We start from the raw sequence: 9,464 nt of genomic DNA on the forward strand, positions 1-9,464 counted from the left end.
TCTTAATCAACAGCTTTAACATTTTTATAGGGCATATTTCTGATCCTGTGGCGTACATGCGTTTGGAGCTTCTTCTGCACCCAAACCACCTTGGAAGTTTTTTTTTTTGTTTTACTTCATGGTTCAGAACTGCATACTCGCCAAAATTATCATATTTGAACATGAATGATTTAATTTTTAATTGATGGTGAAACTCAGTCGCCCGCGTGGCGCAGTGGTTAGAGCGTCTGCTCTAGAGTCGCGAAGTAAGGAGTTGATCCTTACGTCGCGGGTTCGAATCCCACTGTGGGACGTGGACACCGGTCCTTCGGATGAGACCGTATAAACCGAGGTCCCGTGTCGCAGTAGGTGCTGGCACGAAAAAGATCCCTCACTGCTCAATGGCCGTAAGTGCCGAGTATAGGACAAAATTTGCAGCTCTCCACCGGCAAGTGGTGGTGTCTCCATATGAGTGAAAATTCCCGAGAGGGACGTTAAACAACATTCAAACAAACAAACAAAAATCAGTTCCTCTTGTAACAAAGTGTGTAGCAAGGTTGAACCAAACACATTGTCCAAGGATGATGGTGTTTGTTTCAGCATTTTTAGGTCACCTGAGTCACTCAGGTGACCTATTGCTATCCGTTTTCGTCCGTCGGCGTGCGTCGTGCGTCAACATTTGAACATGTTTAGCTTCTTCTCTGAAACCGCTCAACCAATTTCAACCAAATTTAGCATAGAGCATCTATGGGTGAAGGGAAACAAAATTTGTGATTTTCATGGTCCCTGCCCCCCTGAGGGGTGGGGCTAAAGCCATCAAAAATAATGTAATCTTTAAAAATCTTCTTCTTTACTCCTGGACATCAAGCAGTCAAACTGTTGGCATGATTGTTATAAGAATTGAGCCCTCTACCAAAATTGCGAAATTCATGGCCCCAGGGTCAGGGGTTCTGGTGCTAGGGTGGGGCAAAATAGATCATATAGTGAAAGTGCATTATTTCTTTGAAAATCTTCTTCTCTGCTCCTGGGTATTAAATAAACTAAGTACATAGTTATGAAGAGCCAGAGTGCCTCTTCCAAATTGTGAAATTCATGGCCCAAGGGTCAGGAGTTCTGGTGTTAGGGCGGGGCTCTGTTGATTATATAGTAAAATTGCATTAATTCTTTGAAAATCTTCTCTGCTCCTGGGTATTAAATAAACTAGCTTAGCATAGTTATGATAAGCATGGTTGCCTCTTTCAAAATTGTGAATTTCATGGACCCTGGGTCAGGGGTTCTGGTGTTAGGGTACGGCTCTATTGATTATATAGTGAAAAATACATTAATTCTTGAAAATTTTCTCTGCTCCTCGGTATTAAATAAACTAACTGAGAACATAGTGATGGTGAGCATGGCTGCCTTTTCAGAAATTGTGAATTTAATGGCCCCTGGGTCAGGAGTTCTGTTGTTAGGGCAAGGCTCTATTGATTATATAGGGAAAAGACATAAATTCTTTAAAAATCTTCTTCTCTGTTCTTGGGTATTTTTCAAACAAAGGAAGTGCATGGTTATGATAAGGAAGAGTGCCTGTTCCAAAATTGTGAAATTCATGGCCCCTTGGTCAGGGGTTCTGGTGAGGGGGAAGGGGGGGGGGGCTCTATTGATTACATAGTGAAAATGCATAATTTCTTTCAAAATATTTTTTACTACTGGTTATAAAGTAAAGAACAAGTGTATAGATATGATGAGCAAGATGCTTCTTCCAGAATTGTGAGTTCATGGCCCCTGGGTCAGATGTTCTGGTGTAAGGGTGGGGCTTTATTTATTTAATAATAGCGAAAATGCATTTCTTTGAAATTCTTCTATGCTTCTGGGGATGTTCGAGGCAAACAGAGTAAAAGTTTTAATATGCAAGGGTATTTTTACCAAAATTTTGAACACCTGGACCATTACGTCAAGTGTTCTGGTCCTGGCCAGGGCTCTATTAACTTGTATTCTGCTGAGCAAAGTTATTCCCCTTTGCCATTTACTTTTGATAATTAATCAATGTAAATAATGTTTTTGAAAGCGTAATAGAATAAGAGAATTATGCAAGAATATTTATTGTATAATTCAAAAAGTACTTTCATAGTTTTAATGACTTGGAAATAATAGATGAATAAAAGTGAGACAAAAATAACTTATCTTTTTAAATGTTCTTCAAAGGCCAAGAGAGGCCAATGTGAGAAGTAATAATTTATGGTTAAAAAATAGACATTTTGTTACTAGTCTGCATGGTAATAGTGATAAATGGGGGGGGGGGGAGATAGATACTAGACCAATTATTTGGGTGATGATACTCATACTATTTTTCTTGCTTTTGGGCAACAAAGCTTCATATATCAGTTTATGGATCCTCTAAATTGTTGTAGGGTACTCAGGTGACCGCTAAGGCCTTTGGGCCTCTTGTTAATATTAGTTGCAATTAATTTTAGATCATCATCACTAATGATATCTCTATGGGTAGTTGGGCGAGAAAGACCCTCTTGCATACGTTGCTTCAAAAGACCATTAAGAATTCTGTTGGCAATTTAAATTCTTTGGCATTCACAATATCCATATTTCGTCCCAAGTCCTGGAGATGGCAGTTGAGGGCTCCACGGATGTTCTTCAGGGTGTTTTTATGATATTCCCCTGCTAGTTCTGATGTAAGGGAATTTTGTCTAGCATTTATTTCTTTTGGTTTTGCTTTACAATAAAACCTTGTCAGTAATGTGGCCAGTTCATCAGGATTTATGGACATGAAATCTACCGTATGGCCCTGAGACTCCACCCAACACTCTGAAAAGGACAAGCAAGGTCGAAATCTAGGTTTCTTTGCATGTTTGTCAGATTTTCAACTGATTGTTCTGTTATTTAAAAACATGAGGGATAACTTTGCCTGAATATTATTTTATGCAAAGAATCATTATCAACAGAATCTGCAAGAAATTTGTAAAAGTGACAACTCATACCTTGGAAGACTTTTTATCCCCCATGTTGTGTTTTTTCCGGTTTTTGTTTTTGACTGGCTACTCTCATAATATTTTAAGAGTTCTTCATTTAAACTGTTTTCAAATCTTGTTTTCTGTGGATTTATCTGTTTGTAATCTAATGTTGACAGCAGTTTCCCTTTCTCATCAAGCTTCAATTTTTATTCCTTTCCTTTGTGTTTTCAATGGATGATACTCCAATGTTTGGCATATTAAAATAATTTAAAGGAAGATCAAGGTTATCATCAAACAGAAAATCCGTATTTTGAAGACCAGGATAAAGTTCATCAATTGTTGGCATTTCAAAATTGCCTAATTTAGTATCTTATTCATCAGCAGAGGCCATTTCTTTGATGTTGGGATCAAAGCAGACGTAACATGTATCATGTGTATTTATTATATATATATATATATATATATATATATATATATATATATATATATATATATATATATATATATATGTTTATTGTAGGAGAATTAAAAACTATTTCATAAAATAATTTTGTATATTTCAAGCAGGGTTGTTTTCTCTTTTTTTAATTTATCTATTTGTTGTGAAACGCCACTTTGTTATTTTTTTCTGCATTGAAATTTCCCTTAAAAGTATTCATGCGCCGCTAATTTGCATGCAAGGAATATTTAAGCGCTTTGTGTGAGTTAATGAGAAAATGAACAAAGTTTTAATTTGTAAGGAATGTTAAAAACAAATAAATGGAAATTTAAATATTCTTGAATGATGTCATTGTTACCCCATTTATGATTGGGTCTATTTCCCATATATGAAGGTCGATTTTGAGGATTATTGAAGTGGGCTCGCTTTCCATGATTGAACTTTACAAAAATTTTATCTCTCTTGTAAGTCATCCCCTATAGATTTCTTGATATTGTTTTTGGGGCCCTTTTGGCTTCGGCCAGTTTGTGGGTTTCGAATCTTATTGCCAATATTTTGCCCTTTATCCCCTGATTTCATTTCCTGCAAGCGCATGTCATAATATGTCAAAGCATCCATAAAATGATCGAGATCCAAGGTATTTGTCACAGCTTGGTCTGCTGTCGGATATGCCCGTCTTGTAATTTTTCTTATTGATTGGGAAAGGTAGGAAATTGATTTATTGATTCCCCTAACTTAAACACTTAATTGAGCATGTTACATTTCTGACCGTTCTACTGATTAATAGCAAGTAACCAAAGCCTTTACTAATGAATCAAAATCATGTTGGGATTTATTTAACTCAAAACTGCTCTAGCCCCACCTGTCAGACTACTTGCAAGGCAGTGATTTAGTTTGATGATCCCAATTATGGAGTTAAGCAAGTATGTTAAATTGTGCCAGTTATTCATCAAAGTCATCTCTCCCATCATAGGTTTGGGGATTTATGCCAATTGGAGATTTGGGTGCAGGTGCCACAAAAGTTAACCTGGTAGAAGAACAAGTGTTCTCATTTTGATCCATCAATCCTATAAACCATGGGTAGTTATTAGATTGAAATTTTCTTCACCTGTTCCACTGAGCATTCCCATTGCTGGATGGTTCTTCATACTCATTCACTGATTGGGAAGTGGGTTTTCTATTTTATCATCGTTTTGTTGTTCATCAATTTCTGACCATAATCTTCGGGATTCTTGCCTTATTTCACTAATCTCTTTCCGAACTTCATGTTTTATGCACAAAATTCTTTGTTCATATTGTGCATGACATTTAACAATTGCTCATTCATATTTTCAGATTGTTTGGTCACTGATGCCTGTTTGGGAGAAGATTAGAACATGGTCATCTCTGGATAGCCTGGGTGATTCCATAAAACATTGTCATCTTTGTATAGTGTCATCTTTGTATAGCCTGGGTGATCCCATACAAAATATGGGAGGAAAAATTATTTCTCCAGAGTCTTCTGAATTGCTGTTGTTTTGTGATATTTTTAAATAAACAATTCTTTACAAAAAAAAAAATGTTTAAAAAGGGTTTAATAAAAAATTATAAATTTTAATCTATTTGTTTTCTATCCTATCAGAGTATGGAATTCTGACTTATTAACATCCTACTTCTGATACCAATGTTACCTTTCACCCTTTTAACGATAAATTCAGTGACTGTAGCTTATGGGTCTCTCAACTCTGTAAATCAGATAGAAATACAATGCTGAATAATTGTTTTGCACAAATTTTTTAAACTAATTAATTTGTCAAAGATGGACTATTGAGCGGTAATAAATTATAAAAGTAGATAATTCCATAAAATCAATAAGAATGGGATTTTAATATTCAATATAAAGCTTTTCCCTGGTGTGGGAATACCCTGAAATATTTACTGTAGTTAAACTACTAGAACAGATAAATTTAATTAATGCATTAGTTCCCAATACTAATGTAACGTTCCCGAAATCACTGGCACCCAACAGACTGTTTATTACGGTTATCTAGTTGTTATGTTTGGTGTCTAATAGAAACTGTTGCCCAAACTTACATTTTCTTACTTGTTTCTCTCAATTCTCAACGTGTGTTATTACCACTCGTCCCCCGACTCCAACTGGTAAATCTTGGTATATATATATATACTATTTTCACCGGAACCCCAATGTTACCAATATAAATCATGACGTAGTACCCAACTTGACGTCATACCTTTGGTGACTTCTGCACCGGAAGTGTGGTTTTACCAAATGGCGATGCAGTAAACAAAACTGATTATGTACAAATACGTTAATCTATTGAGTGCCAGCGAGATTAAATAAATCAGAACAAAGTAGAAAACACCAAGGGTCAATTGCAGGTATATATTTTGTCACAAAACGAGTGATGCGCTATTTTATTGTTTATTTTCCTTGCACCATGTCACCAAAACGTGTTCCAAATTCTACACGTATCCGTAAGCTGTCATCTTCGTAGTAGATACTAGTCAGCATACAAAGGTGTCATCAATCTTTTTATAATTCATGTTCATTGTATCATCAATAATCTGCACTCGTTCTAATATTACTTACGTAATTCTTGTAATTTACACAAGAACGCAAATCAGGAAAACGAAAGTAGACAAACTACAAATGACCACGGACCTGCATATTACACCACCCCCCTCGAAAAACAAAAAGTTCGTCCTCGAACTTGGGATTTATAGGTAAGTTAACAATTTAAATAAATTAATTTTATATTCATATACTCACCAACTAAGATGAACAATAATTTATATATAACAATATAGCAATATGATTTCATAACTTAAATTGATATAAATTTGCATTTGACATAATATCATATTATAATAAAACATTGATGTATTATATTAAATTGCATTAATAAAACACAACAACAATGTTTGCAATAAATAGAATTAATTTAGTGAAAGTTCATAGAATGTCTTTGTTTTTCACACTTTACACACTATAGAATCAGTCCTCGAGAATAAAACTTTGTCTGGCGGATACTTGAGTAGAAATGTCCCTCTTTCCAGGATGGTGGCCCAAATCCGAAGAAGAAAAAGATGTTTGGGTGGCTGATTCCCGCATCAAGCGATATTCAGGATCAGGGATAATGGCACTTTTCAGGCTGTAATATCTGCCATCTGGAAACCGCATTTCCTCGAGTTTGGTGATGGCCCCAATCTCAGTTGTCCAAGATACCGTACGCCCAGGTAACTTCTTGGTTCGCTCTTCTCAAGAGACAGCCAACAAAGTCGTTCTTAATCCTGCTTGGGGCACCAGCAAAGAAGACACGGGGGTCATTAGCTATATGGCTGGATGCCTCCTCTGGCCTGGACTTTTCACACTTATGTAACACGTAGGCTGGTGATGACGCGTAAGTGGAGGTGTCAGGCGCAGAATGTACAGCAGGAACAACTAAAACAGGATCATTCGGCAAGTGGGCGATTGGGATGCAGTTTCCAGAAGGAGAAGAAACATCAGTTGTTGATGGAGGTACTTCAGAAGAAGGCACAGAAGGCTCATCCAAGAGAGCGAGGAGGGCACTTGTAGGGGAAACGGGTACAGCGGCAGATTCCTCAGGCAAGGAAGGTCCCTTAGTCCTCTCACTAACGACCTTCTGTGGTGGATCAGGGAACAAATCCGGCATCGAAAGAAGATCCAAGGCCAAGGAACTGGACTGCTGCTCTCCATCCAACCCATAGAGCTGTACCGGGGCAGGACTTCCTCCAAGAGAGATAGACACAGATGGGGCTTCTCAAGGGGGTAAGTAACTTCTTGGAAGATGTCTTTTCCTTGTCCTTTGACGCTTCTCTTCCCTCTTTCCTCTGATCTGTTTTGATTAATTTCCCGTCCTTTTTAGGGGAACTCTCATGGTGGCGCTTGTTTGCTTTCCTTGGGGATATGTGATGGGAGATCGTGCGGAACCTGTATTCAGGAAAAGCTGGACTGGGAGAGCGGTGGCGTACTCTGGGACGAGGGCATATGGTATAAGCTACCGTTCTTCCCTTATGATGTCTGTCATAGTGTTCTTTCATAAGATATTTTCTACAACATGGTAACTCGTATTTGCATGTGGCACAAATCATAATGTCTCCATGCACATCCTGATAATGTCTCATCATCTGCTTTGTTGAAGGAAACGTTTTAGAACAAAGCCTGCAATCCCACCCACAAAAATTGATGAATTTTATTAGTGATGATAGTCGTTAATTCAACTTGGCTCATGTTGAATTTTTTTTTTCTTCAGAACATAGCATAATGCTGTTGGGTGCCAGTCTTTGGAATTCAGGAACAACTTTAATGGTGGAATAAAAAGGAAAGGGGTGCATAAGGCATCATTCATCCAGAGGTACTTCATACATGATGGAAAGGGGTAATTCTAGGTATCATATTCTGGTATTTAATGCATATGTGATTATGTCATACCTCAGATCCTCTTCATCCGTATTCTTCACACAAAAATCCGTAAAACAACAAAATAAAATCTCTTTAATACCAACTAGGTTCATCAAACCCAGTGGATTAACAATTAGAACTATAACGAGTACTCAGGGCAGTGAGTGGCCAATCACTAACTCTTAACACACTCTAATATAATATAATATCATCAGACCCTTGCACTCTGACCCATATTTCCATACTGTCCAGAACAAAAAAAAATAAAATATGTAATTAACATTTCTATGTGAAAAATCTTCTTTTTCAGGAACTGGATATACATTCCTTTCAATTTTTATTTACTGTGGTTTATACCATTTAGTTGTTTTCCTACCCTTGTAAGGTAAGAGTCGATCAATATGGTTCTTTTGGCTATGGAATTTTTAGATCTTTTAATCAAATATGTCAAATCATCAATTCTCTTGATGACAACATAAGGCCCTTTCCATCTGTAAGATAGTTTTTGAGAAACTCCTTTTTTCCTACAAGTGTCATGGAGCCAAACAGCTTGTCCTTCTTTGTAAAGTTCCTTTTAGATTTAACATCATACTGTTTCTTTTGATATAAGGCACTTCGTTTAAGTTTTTCCCTACCAAGATCATGTATTTGACAAAGCTTCGTTTTCAATCTTGTAATGTAATTCTCTTCATCTGAACATTGGTTACTTCCAGGTACAGGTTCCCTTATCACAGCTCTCATAGGAATGGTTATCTCCCTACCCAGCATCATGGCGTTTGGTGTCTGTCCAGTACTAGATTGTACAGAGGCTCTGTAAGCCATAAGAACCTGGGGCAGAAACTGGTCCCATTGGTCTTGGTTTTTATGACAGTATATAGATAGCATGTCACCTAAGGTTCTGTTAAATCTTTCTACATTCATATTTGATTGAGGGTGATAACTAGTTGTTCGAGTCTTATCAATTTGCAGCAGATCAAACATTTCTTGAAAAACATTGGATTCAAGGTTCCGACCTGATCGGAATGGATTTGTAATGGAGTGCCGAAACGACAAACAAAATTATCTACAAAAGCCTTGGCTACAGTATTTGCTTCCTGGTCTGGAAGAGCTACAGCTTCAGTCCATTTTGAAAAACAATCAACCATAACTAATATGTATTTATTTCCTTGTTTGGTTACAGGCAAGGGACCAAGTATATCCAGAGCAACTCTCTCCATGGGTTCTCCAACATGATAAGATCCGAGTGGGGCATGGTTTTTCTTCCTTGATTGTTTGCGGGCTGCACAATTGTCACAGGAATAGCAGTAATCTTCAACATAGTTTTTCACAGAAGGCCAGTAAAATCCTTGTTTTATTCTTTCTAATGTTTTCTCAGTACCAAGATGTCCTGCAGAGGGTATATCATGATAATGGTGAAGTACCTGTTTTTGTAGTGATTCAGGAAGAACAAGTTGATCTATAGAGGAGACACCGTCATTATCTTCCCATTTGCGATACAAAATACCTGACATTACCTGTAACCTATCCCAGTGACGCCACAAGGTTTTCAAAATTCCAGACTGGTTAGAAATGGATTTCCAGGAGGGCCTGTCCCCATCTTCCTTGGCAATTAAAATTGGTCCTATATTGCAATCCTCTAGTTGTTTTTGCCTTATAGTGTTTGGCTCCCACCCCTCTA

The sequence above is a fragment of the Saccostrea echinata genome, unplaced genomic scaffold (assembly GCF_033153115.1).
Source record: "Saccostrea echinata isolate AGI-Se365-2 ecotype Australia unplaced genomic scaffold, CSIRO_AGI_Sech_v1 ptg000054l, whole genome shotgun sequence".
Taxonomy (NCBI): Eukaryota; Metazoa; Mollusca; class Bivalvia; order Ostreida; family Ostreidae; genus Saccostrea; species Saccostrea echinata.